The following is a 25269-nucleotide window of genomic DNA, read 5'->3' on the forward strand; positions in this document are numbered from 1 at the left end:
GAAAAATATTTTCCTTGTATCATTCGGCCAAAATTAATTAGTCAAAGTGTTGCATGTACCTCTGACGCGCCAAAATATTTTCCTGGGGTCATGTCACCAAAGTTCGGCTTAAATATTTTCCTTGTATGATTCGGCCAAAATTGCCGAAGCTGGGCGCAGTACCTCTGACACGCACTGCAGCCCTGTGAACAAGCATAATAATTCACGCAATCGAGTTGTGCTTCAGATGATGTGGAACTTATAAATGAGTCTTTTACATGTCTCTACTACCCCTCATTACAATTTCCGAGCTAAACTCTTCTTGGTTGTAGCACTATCTGCTGGATGTCTAGATTGTTTGAGTGGCGGCCTCTGATGTCTCGTTTAACTGAAATCTTTACAGAACATTCGGTGAAAATCTATGATGGCCACAAAATGATTCAGGCTTGAAGCCTTCCTTGTTAAGCCAGGGTGATTACCTAAGTTATAGCACTACTGATGACTAATGTTGTGGTTCTGCAAGTAGGCAGTCAACTATGCTAATACTGACAGACTATTAATGCATCAGTTGAGTTGAACATTTTACCGTAGATCCATTAATGTGTCACCGTCCTCAGATGAAATTTCCAGGGGCCAACTTACAACAATTCGCTCGTGGTTAATCAGCCAACGCTGGCCACTTTTGGTTCATGAAACGGCGCCTTGTTCTGGACTCATGAATGAAACATGCTGAATCTTTGCTGGTGGCTGCGTAGAATCTTTCGGTGTAAATTTCTGGCGCGACAATTGCTGATCTATCCAATTGTTTCATGTACTTCAGGGAACCAAACAGGCTGACATTTTCATACATTTGGCCACGTGCGTTTTCATTCTCTCACTAAAATTGCTGCTTTTCATGGATGAAAACTACTAATCCAGCGGCTATTACCCATGCACACATGTCAGATTTTTGGAGCACAAGCATCAAGCCGAATCTTGCAGCATATTTTAATAGACGACATTTGTTCTCCTTTACTGTCATCAGTAAAACTAAATATAGTAGGTATTGTCTTGAAAGCAAAAAGATATCCATCAAGTTTTTCTAATATTTCTAAAGTTAAAACAACACAAGGTTCAGATTTATAACTTGGCAGCGGCCGCGCGAACGCGTACCCCCTCTAACACAAATTTTGATGTCCACTCTCCCAAGGGAGATGGTAGATCAACACATTCACTATGTGCAATGTGAACCATTGATATAGGCCATGAGCCTTCTTGATCGCACATAGACCCCGTCCAGGTAATTATGTTCAAAGGTCGAGCTACCCTCTAGTTATATACTTGTATTTACTGTGCCATTCTTGTTAATCTTTCTGTGTGGGACTAAATCAAATGTAATTACCCTGGTAGCATCGTCTGGCTACCAACACACACACTGGCTAGCCAATATTTTGTCACCCATCGGTCTCACAAAAGGCCGAAGCATTCAAGGCCCAGTTGCGTCTAGCCCATTAACAAAGAGCCAACCACTTGCACGATCTCCAAAAACAAGAAGAAAAAAGCAGTCTCCTTCACGACGACGTCCTAGGGGTAGGAGGCACACCTATTTCACGATTTCTGAACTCAAGAGCTAGCCGGCCGGAGGCGTCGATTTAATTGGCTGCTCGTTAACTATTGCTGCTCAACTTGATCAATCGCCACCCTTTGTGTCTGCTTGTGTCTTCGATCCGATCAAGCTGTGTCATCGATCTCGAGGCCGTTGTTGCAAATACAACATGTTATGTGCTTCTAAAAGAAAAATCACCGACAATATCGGAATTAGTGCGCGGACACATACTTAGCATAAGATCTAAGGTATAGTCCTTTGAATGGAAGGGTCTCATGACTAGCAAATTTGGGGTACGGAATGATTTGGATCATAGGAAGGAGATCCCCAAAATACGTATGAATACCTTTCGTACACTTCTTGTATAAGTTTTTTTTGTTAATACAACTCACACCAATCGTAACAACGTGAACATAACTCCCAATTACCTAACATACCCTTTATGAATATTGAGAAGTCACAAAAACGAGGATCAATCATTCAATACTACCTGGCATAATGCATCACCTAACACAAATTCTCCTTATATATCATAAGCCGGTAGAAGAACAATGTTTAATTCGGGCAACTCAGACGGGCACGTCCTTGCGTGGGACCGGCACATCGCGTGGTGGAGGCTCCCGCACGAAGTGAAGGCGCATGCCATGGGCGTACCGTGCATGTGCAAGGCCGGCGATCTAGTATGCACCAGCTCCATCAACAAGACCATCGGCCTGTGGTGCCGTCAGCCGTGCGACGGCCTCGCCAAGGTCGGCGCCATTGGGGGCCAAGAGGGCCCCATGAAATGCACCCAGACATCCCTATTTAGGGCCAGCAATGGCTATATGGTGTGCATCAACGGCCTCGACAAGAGCATCAGAATATTGTGCGTGCCGAATGGGGCCAACGACGACGAGCGGCCACGAGAAACAGACGCCAAGGATGACATGACCTACGTGTTCTTGAGGTGAAGCTTGATATGTGTCATTGGATGCCTGACTTGGTGATTATCGTAGAGAGGAGGATTTAAATTTGATAGGGTCACACAAACTAGTCATAGGTTGCACCTACTCTGGTTTTTACATAGCTTTTGGTTTTATTTAATTCACTTTGAGGCTTGACCATTATGCATTTTGAATACAATGTAAAAGGTTAACAGTGTTAGGTGTGTTATTCCATTTTCTCTGTGCGATCGATATGTCATTACTTCTTAAAGAAGGTGGACAGGGAGTCGCTCGTGTTAATAAAAATGTTTACTTTGCTTTAAAGCCCATTCTTCTCTTGGTAAATGTTAGTTTGCTTTTTTGAGAGCCATGTTTTATACACACTTCTTTCCGAGAAACAAACTTCTTGTACGTCAAGTGTATTCAACAGTTTAATACTAACCAGATTGTGCATAATGTGGGCCACTACTAGTTGAAGGGAAACAAGTACATGTGTTGAAAGTGAACAGACACACAACACAAGCCCATAAAAAGGCAAGCGGTGAGGTGCCCTCCCGCTCACTATGCCCAAACTATACTCGTACATTTCAGACGATTATATTTTGATGATTCTGCTAAAGATGCGGAACATAGATCATTCTTGCATCGAGAGAGTGGATGTTGCACCACATCTAGATTTGCTTCTTAGGCTTGGAAGGCATCAGGATCTAGTTTTCTGTGTGATGCCATTATTGCACGAGATACCTTGTTCCTGATGGGAGTTTGAGACACCGTCTATATCCAACGTCAAGGAGCACATGATGTTGTTGGGTACATATCATTTTACTATAACTTAATGACAATGCCGCGTCTTTGTCTCGCTGCAGCGCTTGTAGTCGCGCACGCCAATATATCCAAAGGCCGAACTATCCTCCATTAATATATATACTCATCTTTACCGAGCGAATCTTGTTAATATTTCCGTGTGGGACTAAACCAAACGTAATTACCCTGGTGGCAGTCTACCCCAACCGAACACCCACTGGCTAGCCAGTACAGTATGTCCTTCCCCACGGTTTAAAAAAAGGCCAAAGGATTCAAGGGCCCAATTGTTCTAGCCCATTAACACAGAGCCAACCGCTAGCACGATCTATTGATCCAAAATGTGATTATTGCTTCAGACTCCAAACAAGTTATCAACGACATTCTGAGAAATTGTAGTGATGTTTATGGAGCTACCATTAGTGAAATTAGACATAGAGCTTCTTTTTTGAATTGTAATTTCAAGTTTGAAGGTAGAGCATCTAACGGTGATGCAGATAGGTTAGCCAAGTTTTCGCATTCTCTGGATTCGGGGCGATACACATGGTTGGTCGAACCCCATGATCCAATTTGTATCCCACATCATGTGGAGTTTGATCAATAAAGTTTGGTTTAACCCCTAAAAAAAACAAGAAGAAAGCAGTGTCCTGCAGAGTGCAGAGGCACACCTCTTGCACGATTTCTGAACTCAAGAGCTGGAGTGGCTAGCCGGCCGGAGGCGTCGATTTAATTTGCCAGTGGTATTGCCTGCGCCGTTAACTATTATAGGTTTTGATTGAATTTTATTTATTTTGAGGCATGACTATTATAGGTTTCTACCCGCAAAGAAAGAAGACTATTATAGGTTTCTACCCGCAAAGAAAGAAGACTATTATAGGTTTCGAATACAATGAAAAAGGCTAAATAGTGCTTGGTGTGTTGTTATGTTTTCTCTCCCGGGGATCCGTATTATGTACAAAAAGTTAGATTATTCAAAGAAAATAAAATCATGATTTGATCTTGTATACCCGCTCCTTTCTGAGATTTTTTTATTACATCTTGTGCATTTAGTTTACTTAACAAAGTAATACTCACCAGATTACGCACCATGTGGGCCGCTACTATTTGACGAGGAACAAGTAAATGTGTCGAAACTGAAGGAATACATGGACTCGCAAGCCAAGAAAAGAGGAGCAGTGAGGTGCCCTCTCACTCGCAAGCCAATAAAAAGGCCAGCGGTGAAGTGCCCCTCACTCGCAAGCCAATAAAAAGGTCATTCGTTTTATAGTCTGCAAGTTTTGATTCCCTTTGAAATTATGAGAATACATCTTTCATACATTGAGGGAGTGGATATTGTGCACCACACCTAGATCTGTTCCTTAGACTTGGGAGGCATCTGGATTTACTCTTCCACGCCACGACAATGTTGCGGGTGCTACTTGGTTCATTCAATCTTGTTGAAAACACTTGGTTCATTCAATCTTGTAGAGCATGACCAGCTGGGTGTTTCACACATCATCTATGTCCACTGTCAAGGGACACATGATGTTAATGGATACCTAGCCTTCTACTCTGGAATATGTGGATCACAATTACCAGCAACATGGTGAAACAGTTGTCCTAGCGATAATCAAGAATGCAGCGTGCAATAAACCTTCACTAGGGCTCACGTAAACCTTGAGCAACCTAGAGATCTCAAGGTTGACGTACCAAACACAACATGTCAATGCTTCTAAAAGAAACATCGCCGGCAAGATAGAGACCGTCGCATAGATATAGACTTAGCACAAGACCTAAGACATACAATGCTTGGAATTGAAGGATTTCACAAGCAGCAAATGTCTTGGACGAAATTATTCAGATCAACGGAAGGAAATCACAAAAATTTGTATCAATACCTTTCGTTCACTTCTTTTTGGGCCAAAACAACTCACACCAACATAATGTCATATCACCACACCGGAATGCAATGTCTCAAAAAAAACCCACTCCGAAATGGATCACCTACAAAAAAATCCCTTTATACATCATCAACCGGTAGAAAATGATGCTCTTATCTTGCTTTGAATTGATTTTTGGGATGAATATTAATTATCATAAAAGTGGACTAGTTCCCATTAATTTTTAGGAAGATGAGCTTGAATCCTTTCTAGAAAATTTTCAATGTATGCTGGTAGTTTCCCCATTAAGTATCTAGGTTTACCATTTCATTTTGAGAAGTTATGTAGGGAGGATCTACAACCTATGTTAGACAAGATGCTGGTCAAGATTACTGGTTGGAGAGGGAAGATGCTATCTTATCCTGGGACATTACTTTAATTAGAACCTGCTAAGCTAGTATTCCAATTTCCTTGTGTTTGTTCTTCAAGTTCTCTAAGTGGGCTATCTCCTTTTTTTGGAATGGTAGTGAAGGAAAAGATAAGATCTAGTTAGCTAATTGGCCTTCTATTTCCATGAAAAAAGAATATGGTGGTATGGGAATCCCTAACCTCCAGGATTTGAATATTTGTGTCATCGTTTCTTGTGTTATAAGATATCTTGATGGGGAGTCTTTATGGAGGAAACTAGTAGATGCTAAATATAACACCGAATCTCCAAACATGTTGTGTTATCATGATCCACATCCTTCCCAATTATGGAAGGGAATGTGGTCCATCCAGGCAATTAGATTAGGATACCAATGTCGGGTTGGTAATGGTAAGTTAGCAATGTTTTGGGAATATTGTTGGTTTGGTAATGTTGCTTTAGCTGCCCACTTTGGGATTTATTTTACATACTCAATGAAAAGAATAAAATTGTTGCTGAGGTGTAGGATGGTCAATTTCTTAAGGTTTCCTTTAGAAGATTTCTTTGGAGTCCTTATGTTACAGTAGTATGATCTTTTAAGTGGTGATGTATCAAATTCCTTTGCTGATGTGGTTAATTATCTGATATGGCAATTTGAATTAAATTACATTTACTCTAGATCTTTATATGCGATTAGTAATTTTAGAGGGATACAACCAGTTTATCTACCCGCAACTTGGAAAATCAAGGAGCCTCGAAATATCAAGGGTTTGTTGTGGTTGCTCTCCCAAAACAAAATTAGCACTTGTGACAATTTGAGAGAAAGAGGTCTTCTTAAACCCCTATAATGAATTATGTGCTTCGAGATAGTTTATCATCTTTTTTTGTATGTATTGTTTCTAAAGTAGTATGGAATGATTTCAACAAGATTTTTGCCTGCTAGATTGTTGATTTTGAATCTTTAGCTATATTTGTTTATGTAATTAATGAGAAAAATCTACATTTGTACATTGCATCATCCACAATCCCCACAGGATTGTGGAATAATAGAAATTTCCTGGTTTTTAATAGATGGTCATGAATATATGTTAAATATGTTTTGGGTTGGTTTCTTTGGTATATTTGACCGAATGGACAAGCCTCTCTTGGGATCTCCATGGGGGAAAGATGGAGAATTACTGGTGGGAACTTGCCCGGGCTCGATGGAACGACGACATCAGCGATCGACAAAAATGTAATGGGCCAAACCTGTTCGGTTTCGTCCTTTACCCAGGCAAAAAATATTTGGGCCTTTGTTTCGCATAGTTCACAGCCCAGGCCGAACAATTGACGCGAGGGAATTAACAGATCAATCCCTCCAGCCACTCAAAAAAAAGATCGATGTCTCCTACTTCCTGTCTCTGTTCTCGTCTCTCAGGCGGCGAGCGGAATGGCTGGTGGCTGCCGGCTGGCCTTGAGCCCCAGACGGCTAGACACAAGGCGCTTGGGCAAATCTAATCGTCCCTCCTCCCCTCCTTCCTCGCATTCGGCTTCAGCAGTTCCTTCGGTAAGAATCCTCCATGGAAATTAGGGCTAGGGATTGAAGCACACCCAAGACCTCAAGTACAACCTCAAAAGAGCAACAGCGCTGCGCTACTCTATGCTATGATGTTATTAAATTGTTAATTACTACTACATGCCTTTCGAAGAAACAATCTTCATATGGAAGTGTTTGATGATTTTTTTACATCTGAAAAAGTCATTTGGCAATGAACCAATAGAGTTAGGGCTTAAATTTAGAGAATGTTTCATTGGGTATGTTGATGGCTGGAGAAAAAATATATTTGTTGGATGCTGTAAACTACAAAATCAAAGTGTGTAAAATATATGTAGTTGATCTTACTATGAACTTGTTACTTGTAGCTCATTTTTTATTTACTTATGTAACAACCACTAGTAGAAAAAGGGTCAAACGTGAAGCACATTAGTGCCGGTTTGAATTTGAGCCGGCACTAATGGTACCATTAGTGACGGTTCAAACGACTATGCATTAATGCTGGTTCGTGTTGAACCTTTAGTACCGGTTCGTGCCACGAACATGTACTAAAGGGGTGATGGCAGGCTGGCGTCAGGCTGGGGCCCCACGATCACCTTTAGTACCGGTTCGTGGCACGAACCGGTACTAAAGGGCTAACCTTTAGTACCGGTTTTCAAACTCTACCCCCTCCCCCCCGTGTGTCGCCATTTCAGTTCTAAAAAAATCAAAAGAAAATGATAAAAGTTCAAAAAATAAAATCCTTCGAGAGGTAGTTATATTACTACATCTACTAGTTAGGAAAATTTGAAAACTTAAATTTAGACATGTTTTGCAAAAAGTGTAGGGAAAATGTAAAACAGCTATAACTTTTGCATACGATGTCGGAAAAAACGTATAATATATCAAAAAATTCAGCATGAAAATTCGCATCCGATGGAGACGGCCTATGGCCTGTTTGCAATTTTTTAGAATCCTCAAATTCCAAAAGGAAAAAAAGATATGGTCAAATTTAAGTTTTTTTAATTTTTTTTGTTAAATCTGGTCAAACTACTTATTCAAGAAGTATTAATGTTACTACATAATTATTCAAGAATATTAGTGTTACTAAATAATTATTGCAATTTTTTGAATTTTGGTCAAATCTGGTCAAACTATGGTCAAATTGTGGTCAAACTATGGTCAAACTTATTTAAGAAATATTAGTGTTACTAAATAATTACTGTTTTTTAAAATAATAGTTTGAAACTCAAACAGTGAAATGTGTGACTTCATGCTCAAGCTAAACTCCTGAGGGTTAATAGGATTGGCATCTTACTATTGTCAGGAAAACAACAAGTGCAGACTTGGAAATGAAGGAGAATAGAACCCGAAAGTTAAGTGTGCTCGGGCTGGAGTAGTGAGAGGGATGGGTGACCGGTCGGGAACTTAGATGATTTGGAATGAGTGATCCACACTTGAGCAGTTAAGAGAGGTGATTAGAGACTAAATCACCAAATAATTTAGAAAAATTAAAAATCGAAAAAAATAATCAAAATTTTTTTCCAAAATTTTCAAAAAAAAATAAAAAAACCTTTAGCACCAACCGGTACTAAAGGTCCCCCATACCAGGGCGCGAGCTCACGCCACGTGGTGCCACTTTAGCGCTGGTTCGTGTCGAACCGGTACTAAAGGGGGGGGGGCTTTAGTGCCCACCAATTAGTGCCGGTTATGGAACCGGCACTAAAGGCCCTTACAAACCGGTTTTAAAGCTCCGTTTTCTACTAATGAACTAACTTCAAGTCTTATCATTAAATTTAAGAGACGAGGGGTTCTTCGGTTAATAGAGCAAGCACTGAAAATGTGAATGGTGTGTAACTGGAAATAGAAGATGATGAATAGACAAAACTTTAGCGCTGGTTCGTGTCGAACCGGTACTAAAGGGGGGGGGCTTTAGTGCCCACCAATTAGTGCCGGTTATGGAACCGGCACTAAAGGCCCTTACAAACCGGTTTTAAAGCTCCGTTTTCTACTAATGAACTAACTTCAAGTCTTATCATTAAATTTAAGAGACGAGGGGTTCTTCGGTTAATAGAGCAAGCACTGAAAATGTGAATGGTGTGTAACTGGAAATAGAAGATGATGAATAGACAAAACTTCACATAGCCAATGAATTTAATCCAAATGAGAACCATTTACTGCAATAAAGTCTCGGAAAGGGCATTTGCCTTGTGATTTTCTTTAGCGCACTATTGGTACGTTCCATGTGACCATATCTATTTGCTTTCTATTTAGAATATATTCACATCTCACAACTAAATTTATTTGAATTATAAATCCATTTTTATCCTACTGTGTCTACTAGGACTTTGGTAACATGGAGAGTTTGCCTCTATGCAAGGCTGGTTATATGTCTTTCTTTTGGCAAAAAATGTACAAGTGAGAGATGCTTTTGACCGTGGTGAAAGAAATTGCACAAAAATGACATCTGGTATGGATAGCTTTACTTTTTTGGCAACATGGCGTGTTTTCCTCTAGGCGAGGCTAGTTATATGTCTTGTGTTTGTTAAGTTTCAAGTTTATTTGGTCAACGAATCTTCATTTTTGTGACACTATTATGATTATGTTTTCACTTAGTTATTAATATGGATTTGTTGTTTGGAAGTTTGGTGCTAGTATATTATATGCCGCGGTATCCGAATACCTGGCTATTGATTTCTAGATTATACACTTAGGCTCAACTTGCCTAGGCTCCACAAAAATTCAGGCTCTGCCACTGCCCTCGGCCCCGCCCATGAACAGTGGGCCGACGTGGCGTGCACACCCTAGTCTGGGACACTGTCAACTACCACCTACGAAAGACCCCAAGGAACTCTGCAAAGATGGAAAGCTCCGCTGCAACAAAGAAGGAGCCATCGGACAAAACTCCATTGCACCAACGCCATCCCCGCCTCGACGTCGACACCTGGAACCACTAGATCGACTGCGCCCGCAGGAAGCTAACCACACCACGCCCCACCCTCCTCCATGCCATCGACAAAACCAAGAGACGAATTGGGCTATTATAGATTTTGAATACAATAAAAAAGGTTAATAATTCTTGGTGTGGGGACGGCTATTTTGGCACTAGGTTGCATATGCTCTCGGATGAACAATATGTTTGAAAAAAAGTAAATACAATATGTTTGAACAAACCGTCATCGATTTAGCTGACGTGGAAGCAACACACACCTAACATGGCATCTACATGGATCTGACGTGGAGGCCAACATGGCCCATGAAGAAACCAGCCTAGTTAGGATTTTGGGCCAATAATTTATTTTGCTCATGTCCAGTAGCTTGTTTATTTAGTCCAACCCATTACGCCATTTTTCATCTAATATATTTTCACGTTTTCTGGATGCAGCACAATTTACAACAACCAAATTTTATTCATTCAAAAATATCATTGGTTCACATAACAATAGAGAGATACAACAATCTTAATCTGATTTCCAAAAAAAACTTAATATCAGAACATCACAAGCACATCTAGAAGGTGCTATAAGATGATTATTTTTCTAATTTTGAGTAATATGACTTCCATGAAAAAATGCACCAGTAGCTTATTAATCTCCAACACTGTAAAACTGCTTCCAGGCAGCTAATCAGACCAAAGTAATCCATATGAAAAAGCTTCCATCTCCAATAACACGTACTAACTGCCAAACCTGCATTGAATCCAAAACACATACAAAATTATAATAAGTTATAACCAGCTTCCAAATGAATCTGGAGAGTAATAAGAGTGCATAGTTGATTTTCCAAGAAATCATCATATGGACACACCACTATTATATTAAGGTACCATGAAAATGTGGACAGCACACGCTGTAAAAAAGAATGCTAGTTACAAGTTAAAAAATTGTTCTATAAATGAGACAATTTATCATCCAAACATAGTTAGGTCAACATCATTTTAAAACAATTGATGGACAAATCATTTCATATTCATCAAGTACAACAAAAATCAAGTTTGTAAGCACGTGAGAGGACTAATTAAATATATCAAAATGGATGACTCCATACAATACAATGTAGTTCATAGTATAATTATTTACAAAACAGAGAACTTCGGCTAAGCCCTTTAGAACGAAGATGAACTTAATGGTTCAGATTTTGTCTAATGATTTCAAACCATAACCTTCACATCTAGATTAACCGCACCCACGAATTGTGAAGAACAATAACATATGTTGGAAGAAAAAAAGCATGCATTCTCCCATTTATTGATTAGCCTTCATGACATACAAGGTACATAATCATCTCTGCCCGCACATCAAGCTGAGATGGGATACAAGGTACCACTGTTCAAAATATCGGCCGATATACCGATAAATCGGCCGATTTATCGCTTATCAGGGTCTGACCGGTAAGATAAACACATATCCCCTGAGTTTATCGGTCTGGCCAATTTATCGGCTGCCAGAGCGATTTATCGGCAGTCAGAGCGATTTTGGCCGGTAAATCCAGGGGGCCCACCTGTCCGAAATCACAAAAAAATCTCCTGTAGCGCACCGCCTTCCCCATAACCCTCGCGCGGGACACATCCCTCCCGAGTCCCGATAGGGTTTGGCGTTTGGGCTTCGCCAGCAGCCGCTCCCCGCGATTCACCACGCCGCTGCCACCATGGTCTCCTTCGACGGCCGGACCTAGCTCGCCCGCCCCTCACCTCGTCCCCCTGTCCAGCACCGCCCCGCACCTCGTCGGCTCGTCCTCGTCTCCAGCACCGCCCCGCACCTCGTCCCTCATCTCATCCCCGTCTCCAGCACCGGCCGGCCGCGCCCAGTCCTTGAGGATTCCACACAGAGGCGCCCCATCCTTGAGGCTTCCACATGGCGGCGCCTAGGAGCAGGACGTCTGGAGCAGCTCCCCGCCCACACCCCTCCCCAGGATCCAGCAGCGGCGTGCCTCAACCCCCCGCCAACCCTTCGTCCACGATCGAGAGCAGCAGAAGCTCCACACGCCACGACATGGATTCTTCTCATTCCCGATTCTATTCTCTGGAGAAGTAGTGATGCATGCTTGTTGATTTATTTTGGTTGAGTTGAGTTATGTAGATGGCTGATTGTATTAGGCAGATTTTAATTATATTAGTCAATTATTGCTTCATTAGTAAACTATGTAGATGGCTGATACATGGTTGTTTCCTTTATTTATGCAGATGCTGATGCATGGTTGTTTCCTTTTATTTATGTAGATGGCTGGTTCAGGTTCATCTCAAGTTGCAAGTTCATCACTTAAGAGGAAGTCGGATGACATGGCTTGGGAGTTTGCCGAGTTGATTGATCCTAGTGATCCGCAAAGACTCAAGTGCAAGCTTTGTGGAAAAGTTATGTCGGGAGGGGTCACTAGGATGAAGGAGCACATTGGGCAGATCAAAGGCGCTGTGGCCAGCTATATGAAAGCTACACAAGATCAGATTACTCGAGCTTTTGCATCACATGGGGCACCAAAGAGGAAGAAATTGGCAAAGCAAAAGCGTGAAGAAGAAGTTAAAGCTGCAGTCACCATAGAGGTCAACGAGGATGATCAAGAACAATTGAATGAAGTTGGTGAAGGTACTCCAAAGAAGGGGGCAATGGATCAATATCTTGCACCAATTGATCCTTCGATCCCGTTGAAATCTAAAAAACAGCAGACTATAAATGATAGTGTTGATAAGGAAATAAGCTACAAAGTTGGGCAATATTTGGCTAGATGGATGTACAAGAAAAATGTACCCTTCAATGCTATCAATGATGATGATTTCAAACACTTTTGTGAGGCTCTTGGTCGCTATGGTCCTAATTGGAAGCAACCCTTGCAATATATGATCAGGGAGAAGATGTTGGTTCAGGAGGTGGAAAGGACTAGGCATTTGTTGAAGCCACATGAGGTCGAGAGGGCGGATACGGGGTGCTCTGTCATGACTGATGCTTGGACGGACAAGAAAAAGAGGAGCATCATGAACTTGTGCGTGCATTGCAAGTTGGGGACCGTCTATCTTAGATCAAAGGAGGCGTAGGCCGATGCACATACAAGTCTATACATTTTCAATTATGTGGATGAATGCATTGACAAAATAGGTATGAATCATCTTCAACTTTCTCTCATTCGTTTCTTTTCAAGTTTATTACTTGCTGAATTTTAGTACTTGCTTATTACTTGCTGAAAATTACTTATTGTGTTTTGTAGGTGCTGAAAATGTTGTGCAAGTAGTCACGGATAATGCTTCAAAAAACATGGGAGCAAAGGTGATGTTGAAAGATAAAAGGCCCAAGTTATTTTGGACCTCGTGTGCAACTCACACCATCAACTTGATGGTAGAAGCGGTTGCAAAGTTGAAGCATTTTGGTTCTACAATAACCAAAGCCAAAGAAATGACTACTTTCCTTTATGCACATCATACTACATTGGCCTTGATGAGGTCCTATACAAAAAAGAGAGACATTGTTGGACCGGGGGTGACTAGATTTGCTTGGGCATTTCTTACCTTCCAAAGTCTTGATGCTAAGAGGAAGCAACTAAAGGAAATGTGTTGTAGTGATACTTGGGAAGGATGCAAGCACACGAGACAAAGAAAGGGAAGGTGGCTCATGCCGCAATAGTGAGTAGGGCATTTTGGAAAAATGTGTCTCTTTGCATTAAGGTATTGTTTACTAAACTTCGAATTGTGCTTGTGTATGTTGGAATGCATGTGTATATGTTAAATACTAATGTTGTGCACTTGTGCTTGGGTATGTTGGAAACTTGGAAAGGTTTTTGAGCCATTGGTGAAGATACTTCGGTTGGCTGATGACGATGGACAGTCCATGGCCTCTATGTATGGAGAAATAATAGAGGCCAAGAAGGCAATATTGGTTGCGGTTGATAATTCGGACAAGGACTATAAGGCGATCACAACGGCCATGGAGAGCAAGATGAATGGGAGGCTAGATACCCCATTGCACATGGCTGCATATGCCTTGAATCCATATTATAGTTATGCTACCACAAGCATCTTTACCGATGTGGAAGTCATGTCCAGCTTGATGGAAGTTATTGAGCAATTTTATCTCGATGATGATGAGAAGCAAAACAAAGTCCTTAACATTGACTTGCCCAAATTTAAAAAGAAGGAAGGCATGTTTGGGAAGGTGGTGAAGGAAATATGCCCTAGAGGCAATAATAAAGTTATTATTTATTTCCTTATATCATGATAAATGTTTATTATTCATGCTAGATTTGTATTATCCGGAAACATAATACTTGTGTGAATACATAGAGAAACTAAACTTCACTAGTGTGACTCTACTTGACTAGCTCGTTAATCAAAGATGGTTATGTTTCCTAACCATAGACATGTGTTGTCATTTGATTAACGGGATCACATCATTAGGAGAATGATGTGATTGACATGACCCATTCCATTAGCTTAGCACCCGATCGTTTAGTATGTTGCTATTGCTTTCTTCATGACTTATACATGTTCCTATGACTATGAGATTATGCAACTCCCGTTTGCCGGAGGAACACCTTGTGTGCTACCAAATGTCACAACCTACGGCCTGTTTGCAATTTTTTAGAATCCTCAAATTCCAAAAGGAAAAAAAGATATGGTCAAATTTAAGTTTTTTTTAAAATTTTTTTTGTTAAATCTGGTCAAACTACTTATTCAAGAAGTATTAATGTTACTACATAATTATTCAAGAATATTAGTGTTACTAAATAATTATTGCAATTTTTTGAATTTTGGTCAAATCTGGTCAAACTATGGTCAAATGTGGTCAAACTATGGTCAAACTTATTTAAGAAATATTAGTGTTACTAAATAATTACTGTTTTTTAAATAATAGTTTGAAACTCAAACAGTGAAATGTGTGACTTCATGCTCAAGCTAAACTCCTGAGGGTTAATAGGATTGGCATCTTACTATTGTCAGGAAAACAACAAGTGCAGAAACTTGGAAATGAAGGAGAATAGAACCCGAAAGTTAAGTGTGCTCGGGCTGGAGTAGTGAGAGGGATGGGTGACCGGTCGGGAACTTAGATGATTTGGAATGAGTGATCCACACTTGAGCAGTTAAGAGAGGTGATTAGAGACTAAATCACCAAATAATTCAGAAAAATTAAAAATCGAAAAAAATAATCAAATTTTTTTTCCAAAATTTTCAAAAAAAAATAAGAAAACCTTTAGCACCAACCGGTACTAAAGGTCCCCCATACCAGGGCGCGAGCTCACGCCACGTGGTGCCACTTTAGCGCTGGTTCGTGCCGAACCGGTACTAAAGGGGGGGGGGCTTTAGTGCCCACCAATTAGTGCCGGTTATGGAACCGGCACTAAAGGCCCTTACAAACCGGTTTTAAAGCTCCGTTTTCTATGGTCAAACTATGGTCAAACTGTGGTCAAATCTGGTCAAACTATGGTCAAACTGTGGTCAAATTATGGTCAAACTATGGTCAAACTTATTCAAGAAATATTAGTGTTACTAAATAATTACTGTTTTTTAGAATAATAGTTTCAAACTCAAACAGTGAAATGTGTGACTTCATGCTCAAGCTAAACTCCTGAGGGTTAATAGGATTGGCATCTTACTATTGTCAGGAAAACAACAAGTGCAGACTTGGAAATGAAGGAGAATAGAACCCGAAAGTTAAGCATGCTCGGGTTGGAGTAGTGAGAGGGATGGGTGACCGGTCGGGAACTTAGATGATTTGGAATGAGTGATCCACACTTGAGTAGTTAAGAGAGGTGATTAGAGACTAAATCACCAAATAATTCAGAAAAATTAAAAATCGAAAAAAAATCAAAACAATTTCCAAAATTTTCAAAAAAAAATTTCAAAAAAAACATTTAGTACCGGTTGGTAACACCAACCGGTACTAAAGGTCCCGCATACCAGGGCGCGAGCTCACGCCACGTGGTGGCACTTTAGCGCCGGTTCGTGCCGAACCGGTACTAAAGGGGGGGGGCTTTAGTGCCCACCAATTAGTGCCGGTTATGGAACCGGCACTAAAGGCCCTTACGAACTGGTTTTAAAGCTCCGTTTTCTACTAGTGAACTAACTTCAAGTCTTATCATTAAATTTTAGAGACGAGGGGTTCTTCGGTTAATAGAGCAAGCACTGAAAATGTGAATGGTGCGTAACTGGAAATAGAAGATGATGAATAGACAAAACTTCACATAGCCAATGAATTTAATCCAAATGAGAACCATTTACTGCAATAAAGTCTCGGAAAGGGCATTTGCCTTGTGATTTTCTTTAGCGCACTATTGGTACGTTCCATGTGACCATATCTATTTTGCTTTCTATTTAGAATATATTCACATCTCACAACTAAATTTATTTGAATTATAAATCCATTTTTATCCTACTGTGTCTACTAGGACTTTGGTAACATGGAGAGTTTGCCTCTATGCAAGGCTGGTTATATGTCTTTCTTTTGGCAAAAAATGTACAAGTGAGAGATGCTTTTGACCGTGGTGAAAGAAATTGCACAAAAATGACATCTGGTATGGATAGCTTTACTTTTTTGGCAACATGGCGTGTTTTCCTCTAGGCGAGGCTAGTTATATGTCTTGTGTTTGTTAAGTTTCAAGTTTATTTGGTCAACGAATCTTCATTTTTGTGACACTATTATGATTATGTTTTCACTTAGTTATTAATATGGATTTGTTGTTTGGAAGTTTGGTGCTAGTATATTATATGCCGCGGTATCCGAATACCTGGCTATTGATTTCTAGATTATACACTTAGGCTCAACTTGCCCAGGCTCCACAAAAATTCAGGCTCTGCCACTGCCCTCGGCCCAGCCCATGAACAGTGGGCCGACGTGGCGTGCACACCCTAGTCTGGGACACCGTCAACTACCACCTACGCAAGACCCCAAGGAACTCTGCAAAGTTGGCAAGCTCCGCTGCAACAAAGAAGGAGCCATCGGACAAAACTCCATTGCACCAGCGCCATCTCCGCCTCGACGTCGACACCTGGAACCACTAGATCGACTGCGCCCGCAGGAAGCTAACCACACCACGCCCCACCCTCCTCCATGCCATCGACAAAACCAAGAGACGAATTGGGCTATTATAGATTTTGAATACAATAAAAAGGTTAATAATTCTTGGTGTGGGGACGGCTATTTTGGCACTAGGTTGCATATGCTCTCGGATGAACAATATGTTTGAAAAAAAGTAAATACAATATGTTTGAACAAACCGTCATCGATTTAGCTGACGTGGAAGCAACACACACCTAACATGGCGTCTACATGGATCTGACGTGGAGGCCAACATGGCCCATGAAGAAACCAGCCTAGTTAGGATTTTGCGCCGATAATTTATTTTGCTCATGTCCAGTAGCTTGTTTATTTAGTCCAACCCATTACGCCATTTTCATCCAATCTTTTTTCACGTTTTCTGGATGCAGCACAATTTACAACAACCAAATTTTATTCATTCAAAAATATCATTGGTTCACATAACAATACAGAGATACAACAATCTTAATCTGATTTCCAAAAAAACTTAATATCAAAACATCACAAGCACATCTAGAATGTGCTATAAGATGATTATTTTTCTAATTTTGAGTAATATGACTTCCATGAAAAAAATGCACTAGTAGCTTATTTTAATCTCCAACACTGTAAAACTGCTTCCAGGCAGCTAATCGGACCAAAGTAATCCATGTGAAAAAGCTTCCATCTCCAATAACACGTACTAACTGCCAAACCTGCATTGAATCCAAAACACATACAAAATTATAATAAGTTATAACCAGCTTCCAAATGAATCTGGAGAGTAATAAGAGTGCATAGTTGATTTTCCAAGAAATCATCATATGGACACACCACTATTATATTAAGGTACCATGAAAATGTGGACAGCACACGCTGTAAAAAAGAATGCTAGTTACAAGTTAAAAAATTGTTCTATAAATGAGACAATTTATCATCCAAACATAGTTAGGTCAACATCATTTTAAAACAATTGATGGACAAATCATTTCATATTCATCAAGTACAACAAAAATCAAGTTTGTAAGCACGTGAGAGGACTAATTAAATATATCAAAATGGATGACTCCATACAATACAATGTAGTTCATAGTATAATTATTTACAAAACAGAGAACTTCGGCTAAGCCCTTTAGAACGAAGATGAACTTAATGGTTCAGATTTTGTCTAATGATTTCAAACCATAACCTTCACATCTAGATTAACCGCACCCACGAATTGTGAAGAACAATAACATATGTTGGAAGAAAAAAAAAGCATGCATTCTCCCATTTATTGATTAGCCTTCATGACATACAAGGTACATAATCATCTCTGCCCGCACATCAAGCTGAGATAGGATACAAGGTACCACTGTTCAAAATATCGGCTGATATACCGATAAATCGGCCGATATGCTCCTAAGAGCCGAATTGGATTTCTTTTTGGTGTGTTGTTTTGTTCCCTCTCTATGAGTTCAATATTCTGAAACAAGGGGGACAAGAGTCTCTCACGTGTATTAAAAGAGCCGGTTCTTCTTCTTGTACGAAGGTTATTTTTTTAAGTCGTCATTTATAACATTGTATACCCCATCCTTTTCTAGAAACAATATTTTAGTTATATCTTATGCATTTAGTGTATTTAAAAAATTAATACTCACCAGACTATGCACAATGTGGGCGAAAGTGCCTTTATGCTCCCGAGCTCATTTGAGCTCGGTGAACAGTAAAATCGAAAAAAATTCAAAATAAATTCAAAAAATTCTAAATTTTTTTTGGGAGAAACATTGACAAAAGTTCTAACTGCTTGCAAAAATTCATCATGAAATCACATTCCTGTAAATCGTGGCAAAAAAAACAAATTCAGTGCTCCAAAATGCTTTTGAAAGTAGCTTTTTCAGAGTACTGATTTTGTTTTTTTTGCCACGCCTTCTAGAAATGTGATTTCATGGCAAATTTTTGCAAGCACTTAGAACTTTTGTCAATGTTTCTCCCAAAAAGAATTGATTTAGTTTTGATTTTACTGTTCACCCGAGCTCATTTGAGCTCGGGTGCAGAAACTCTGCGTCCCAATGTGGGCCCTTACTATTTGATGTGGAACAAGTACGTCGGTCAAAACTGAAGAAACACATGAACTCACAAGTATCAGCGCATTCATCCAACTCCTTAAACCGTGGGATGCCATTCAGGAGGTCATCCTTACGCGGAGTCACACAGACTCTTGGTCATGGTCGTGGGAATCATCAGGCACTTATCTTCCATGTCGGTATATCAGGCTTTATTTACCCCTGCTATTAGTTTTCTGTGCGCTGACACAATATGGAAGCATGGGCTCCTCTCCGGTGCAATATTTTTCTTTGGCTGCTAATCCGCAAGCGTGTTTGGACATCCGACCGTCTTGCAAGGAGAGACCTTCCGCACAATGCTAGTTGCTCTTTCAGTAATCCGCACAACTATTCAACAACACTCAACTTCCGCGGCAGACGCTAATTGATTTAATTAGATCTGATCGTGTCTTGTGGGTGCGTGCTGGTGCTAAGCATCTAGGCACCCTCCACCCTATGTAGTTTCTGGTTGACCATGGTTGTTCATTGTCATGACTGGTTGTTCCTGCCTTGTACTAGCACATGTACTGTTTCCTTCTTATTTCTATCTTAATATATGGCAGGCAGTCCTCCTACATGGTTTGGAAAAATAAAATCTGTGAGTCACAAACACCAGCAACATTGTGAAACTGTTGTCCTCGAGACCACCAAGAACTCGACGTGGAATAAACCATGACTAGGGCTCCCATGTAAACCTTGAGCAACCTAGAGATCTCACGGTTGGCATAGCAAATACAACATGTGTATGCTTCTAAAAGAAACATCGTATACAAGATAGAGACCAGTGCATGAACACAGACTTAACATAAGACTTAAGACATACAATCCTTTGAACTGAAGGATTTCATAAGTAACAATGGATGTCTAGCCTCACAATCAGAATGAGCGAATAACTTTTGGCCTCCCCGGTCACAATAAAGGGGATGGTCTCCTACCCTCGTCAATGAAGGTAGAAAAGAGTCTAGTATTTTCGGTCATGATTAATGAATGATTCAAATACCATCGGTCATGAAAAAAGAGTTGAGTTATGACACAACAATGAATCATGGTGATGATGATCGCGGAAAAATGTATCATGATTTATAGAGTAGATATATCAATATGTCATGATGTTGAGTAGGCACACCACTCATACACAGAAACCATAAATTTCACTCAGCAAGATTTTTTTGAGGGAACACTCAACAAGTATTGATGCTCAAAATAAGTTAAAACTTTGTAGGAAGCTCCCAATAGCACTGGGGTCATGTTACCAAAGTTCGGCTCAAATATATTTTTTGTATCATTCTGACGCGCACCGTGGCCATGTGAACAAACATAATAATGCAGGACATCGAGCTGTTCTTCAAATGATATAGTAGAACTTATAATGGAGCCTTTTACATGTCTCTACTAGACTACTACCCTTCATTACATTTTCAGAGCTAAACTCTTCTTGGTAGATGCAGGCTAATTTTATTATTTCATCTGTGCTGACCTTACAATGTGGAGCACTACCCGCTGGATGTAAGGATTATTTAAGTGAAATATGTACAGAGCATTCAGTGAAAATGTACTATGGCCCTAAAATGTTTCAGGCCTGAATCCTTCCGTGTTAAGCTAAGGTTATTTTCTAAGTTAGCACTACTGATGTCGTGGTTCTGCAAGTAGGCAGTCGACTATGCTAATATTGAAAGACTTTTTCCAGGGCCCAAGTCACAAGAATTTACTCATGGTTAATCTGCCAGCGTTGGCCACTTTCGTGAAACGGTGCCTTGCTCTGGACACCTGAATCAAACATGCTGACCCTATGCTGGTTTAATTTTTAATATAATAGGTATTCTCTTCTTCATCTTCAAAGCAAAAAGATATCCATAAAAGTTTTTCTGTAAAGTTAAGTCAATATTTTTTTCATTTTATAACTTGGCAGGGGCCGCGCGAACGCGTACCCCCTCTTACATAAATTTTGACGTCCACTCTCCCAAGGAAAATGGTAGATGAACACAGTCACTATGTGCAATGTGAGCCATTAATCTAGGTCATGAGCCTTTTTGATCACCCATAAACCCCGTCCAGGTAAGTATGTTCAAAGATCGAACTCCTGTAGTTATATACTGTTCTTTTCCGAGGGAATCTTGTTAATCTTTCCGTGTGGGACTAAACCAAACGTAGGGCAAAGGATTCAAGGGCCCAATTGCTCCTGTAGTTTAACTATTCTTTTGTCTCAAAAAAAAACTATTGCTGCTCAACTTGATCGATCGCTACCCTTTTGTATGCTTGTGTCTCCGATCCGATCAAAACATTGGAAGAACACGCACCAAGTGCCGGCACGTGTCCGTCGTGTGGAGCCCCTCGCCGCGCTCCTTCTGTCATCAATAAAAATAAATAAATTAATAGGTATTCTCTTTTCAAAGAAAAAAAACACATTCATCATGTTTTTTCTAAAGTGGATGATCAACACAAAGTTTATTTTTATAACTTGGCAGGGGCCGCGCGAACGCGTTCCCCACTCTAACACAAATTTTGACGTCCACTCTCCAAAAGGAGATGGTAGATCAACACATTCACTATGTGCAATGTGAACCATTGATCTAGGCCATGAGCCTTCTTGATTGCCCATAGACCCTGTCCAGGTAAGTATGTTTGAAGGTTGCCCTATCCTCTAGTAATATACTCGTATTTACTGTGTCAATCTTGTTAATGTTTCCGTGTGGGACCAAACCAAACTTAATTAGCCTGGTGGCATGGTCTATCTCAACCGAACATCATCGGTCGTAGGCTTAGGACGAACGCTTCAAGGGCCTAGTTGCGTCTAGCCCATTAACACAGAGCCAGCCTCTTGCACGATCTCAAGGGGAAAAAAAGCAGTTTTTCTCAAAAGAGAAAAGTATGTTTTTGGTCCCTCAAATTCCCATAAAGTATAGACTTGGTCTCTCAAGATTTTTTGGTATGCATTTGGTCCCTCATGTATCAAAACCGGATAAGTTTGGTCCTAAACCAGATTTTGAGCACGTTGACCGGGTTTGACCGCCACAAAACCGCCCGATAAACAGTAAATATGAAAAAGAACTTCGAAAAAATGACAAAAAATTTGCTAGAGCCCATCCAATGTCATTTCATGACAAAATTTTGGTCGCACCTTGCGCACGTAAGCATATTGGACCCCAAATTTTTTTGATTATTTTTGAATGTACTATTCATCAGCCAGATTTTTTTCTTTTGCCACGAGCTCCTCGAGTGCCGAAAGAGCCCGAAATTTTGTTTGCATATTGCGCATGTAAGCATATTCGACCCCAAAAAATTTAAGGTTTGTTTTATGTTCTTTTTTCAATTTACTGTTCATCAGGCGGATTTGTGGCGGTCAAAACCAGTCAATGTGCTCAAAATCTGGTTTAGGACCAAACTTATCCGGTTTTGAGATTTGAGGGACCAAATGTATACCAAAAAAATCTTGAGGGACCAAATCTATACTTTGTGGGAACTTGAGGGACCAAAAGCATACTTTTCTCTTCTCAAAATGAAGAACAAGAAAAAGGCAGTATCTTGCTTGACGAGGTCGTAGGGGTAGGGATACCCTGCGATTCCTGCCGTCGTCTTCGGCTTCTCATTGCTCTGAACTGACGAACTGATATGCATGGCTCAAGGTGTACTAAGGCTTCTGGAACCGACGGCCGCCTCAAGGTGTGGGATAGGGGCAAGGCCGGGGCCTCCTGAGCCGGCGCGCACACCCGCTTGGCCGTCCTCGTCGCCCGTGACGGCCTGTCCTGGAGCACTACGTACGCGGCCGGCTCTGACGGGCACGTCCTCGGGTGCGACCGGCACGGCGGCAGGTGGAGCCTCGTGCGTGACGTGAAGGCGCTCGCCAGCGACCTAGTGTGCGCCTGTGCCTGTGCCTGGCCAGCGACCTAGTGTGGGCTCGCTCCACCGACAAGACCAGCGGCCTGTGGCGCCGTCAGTTGTGAGGCGGCCTCGCCAAGGTCGGCGCCAGCAATGGCTATATGGTAGTACATGTTGGCGCAGCCTCCTCGCAGCACCGCCTCTTCTTCCTCACAATATCTCCCTCTCATGGTTTTGTCTCACACAAGAACTCACACTGGTGAGAAGAACTCAACACACACACACACCTCCCAAGGAGAAGACAAGCCTCTAGCTTTGCCAGGGCGCTCTCTCCTTGATGAATACATTGGCTACATCTTTGGTGCTCAGCCCTCACGGCCTCCCTTCTCATTACTGAATATGACATATATATACACAAGTGACTCACGCAGGCACTAAACACAGCCAGGCCACTAAGTCACATACTCACACATGACCCCCTCTCTCTCACCTAGAATCGCTCCAGGATCTGCACGATCGGTGGCTTCACAGCTTGTGCGCTAACTAACTTATGCATGCAAAGTAATCAACAGCTAACTACATGCACACCCCTTGACCAGCTAACAACCTCTATGCGGCCACTACTTACCCACGAAGTTGGCTAACCACTTGCATGCATCTAACTAATCCATTCAGCCAGCCGGTTCGCTTTGCGGCCCATGCGCTTGTCGCATCACACGACTTTGCTGCCTCACGCAACACTGCAGCTTCACACTGCCGTCGGCATCTCGCCGTGCTCGCCGCATCGCACGGCAGTTCGGCATATCTCCTTCTTGCCACGCCTTTGTCGAAGCAACACCGGACTAGCTACTCTAGACCATCTACACTATATGCAAAACTTAAAACAAATATGGAGATACAAAACATCAAGATTAGTTCTAACAGTACAGCGGCCGGCTGGACAGGAGCATCAGAGTTTGGTGGGTGCCGAATGGGGCCAACGGCGACGAGCGGACGCGAAGGTGAGTTTTTGTTTTCTTTGGATTGTTGGGCACCGCTGCCTGACTTGATGATTATCGCTGGAAGCAGGATTTAAATTTTAAAAAGTCACACAAACTAGTCATAGGTTGGAGAGTAACTCTACACCAACATAGAGTAAGTTACATGTTTTACGTACGTATCAACCAACGTGGATGACCAGGATTAGAGAAGGGGAGGAAGGGCCCCTACTCCGTCTGAAATTCACGGGGTGGAGAATTATTAGGGAAGTTCACGTGAAAAGTTTTGTAGCTTTAAGTGGATGTAGGATTATCATAAGTTGGGCGTAAAATGGCCCTAAACTGTAAATTATAGCACCTATATACTCTGATTTATATATAGGCTCTGATTTAATATCTCATTACTTCTCCGGAATAAGGTGAGCAGGGAGTCACTCATGTGTTGTAAAATTTACTCCACTATGAACCAACCTGTGATTGGATGGTTAGGAGAACAATGGTATTCTCAGCCCATGAGGGTTCAAGTCCTGGTCCTCGCATTTTCCTGGATTTATTTCACGATTTCCAATGATGTGTGTTTAGTAGGAGTAGACGTTCCCGTCGACTAGATGCGCCTATGGTGTCTTCGTCAGTCTCAAGAATATATGCCGGCTCAGTTTCTCGAAGGTGCTCATAGCTGTAGGATGTGCATGTGTGCGTTCATAGGAGTGATTGTATATGCGTATATGTGTGTGCTTGCGTCTGTACTATGTTAAAAAAATGGTTTACTCCATTTTAAAACCGTTTTTCTCATGGTAGATGTTAATTTATTTTCGGTTGAAAAAATGGCTAGTTTATTTTCATGTAAACAAGGTTTGATTATTCCATAAAAAAAGCTTTGTTTATTTTTCTAAATCATTATTTACACATCCTTCTTCCCGAAAAACAGTCTTCTTGTATGTCTTATAGTTAGGTGTATTCAGCAAATTAATACTCACCCAACTATGTACAAGGTGGGCCACTAAAAGTTGACAAGGAGAAATTACATGTGTTGAAAGCGAAACACACACAAAACGATAAAAAGCCAAGGGGTGATGTCTCCTACTCACAATGCCCAAACTATACATGTACATGTCGGGTCTTGGTTTCTATAGCCTCTAAATTTGGATTCCTCTAGAAATGATGAAAATACATCATTTGGAGTGAGTGGATCTTGCACCGCATCTAGTTTTGTTTCTTAGGCCTGGAAGACATTGGGATTTATTATTCCGCATATTGCCATTGTTTAACGAGCTACTTGGTTCAATCAACCTTGTAGAGGATAGGCAGACGGGTATTTCAGACACCATCTA

General features: G+C 41.1%; 3 non-coding genes across 3 annotated transcripts; all 3 read right to left on the minus strand.

Annotated features, from left to right (window-relative positions):
* Positions 1–1108: 1108 nt before the first annotated feature.
* Positions 1109–1266, minus strand: LOC125549775. The gene has a single exon (XR_007301496.1). It is a non-coding gene; the product is annotated as a U1 spliceosomal RNA (small nuclear RNA).
* Positions 1267–21050: 19784 nt separating this feature from the next.
* On the minus strand, positions 21051–21208 carry LOC125549719. The gene has a single exon (XR_007301446.1). It is a non-coding gene; the product is annotated as a U1 spliceosomal RNA (small nuclear RNA).
* A 398-nt stretch (positions 21209–21606) lies between these two features.
* LOC125549731 lies at positions 21607–21765 on the minus strand. The gene has a single exon (XR_007301457.1). It is a non-coding gene; the product is annotated as a U1 spliceosomal RNA (small nuclear RNA).
* Between the last annotated feature and the right edge of the window lie 3504 nt (positions 21766–25269).

The sequence above is a fragment of the Triticum urartu genome, chromosome 3, assembly GCF_003073215.2.
Source record: "Triticum urartu cultivar G1812 chromosome 3, Tu2.1, whole genome shotgun sequence".
Lineage (NCBI taxonomy): Eukaryota > Viridiplantae > Streptophyta > Magnoliopsida > Poales > Poaceae > Triticum > Triticum urartu.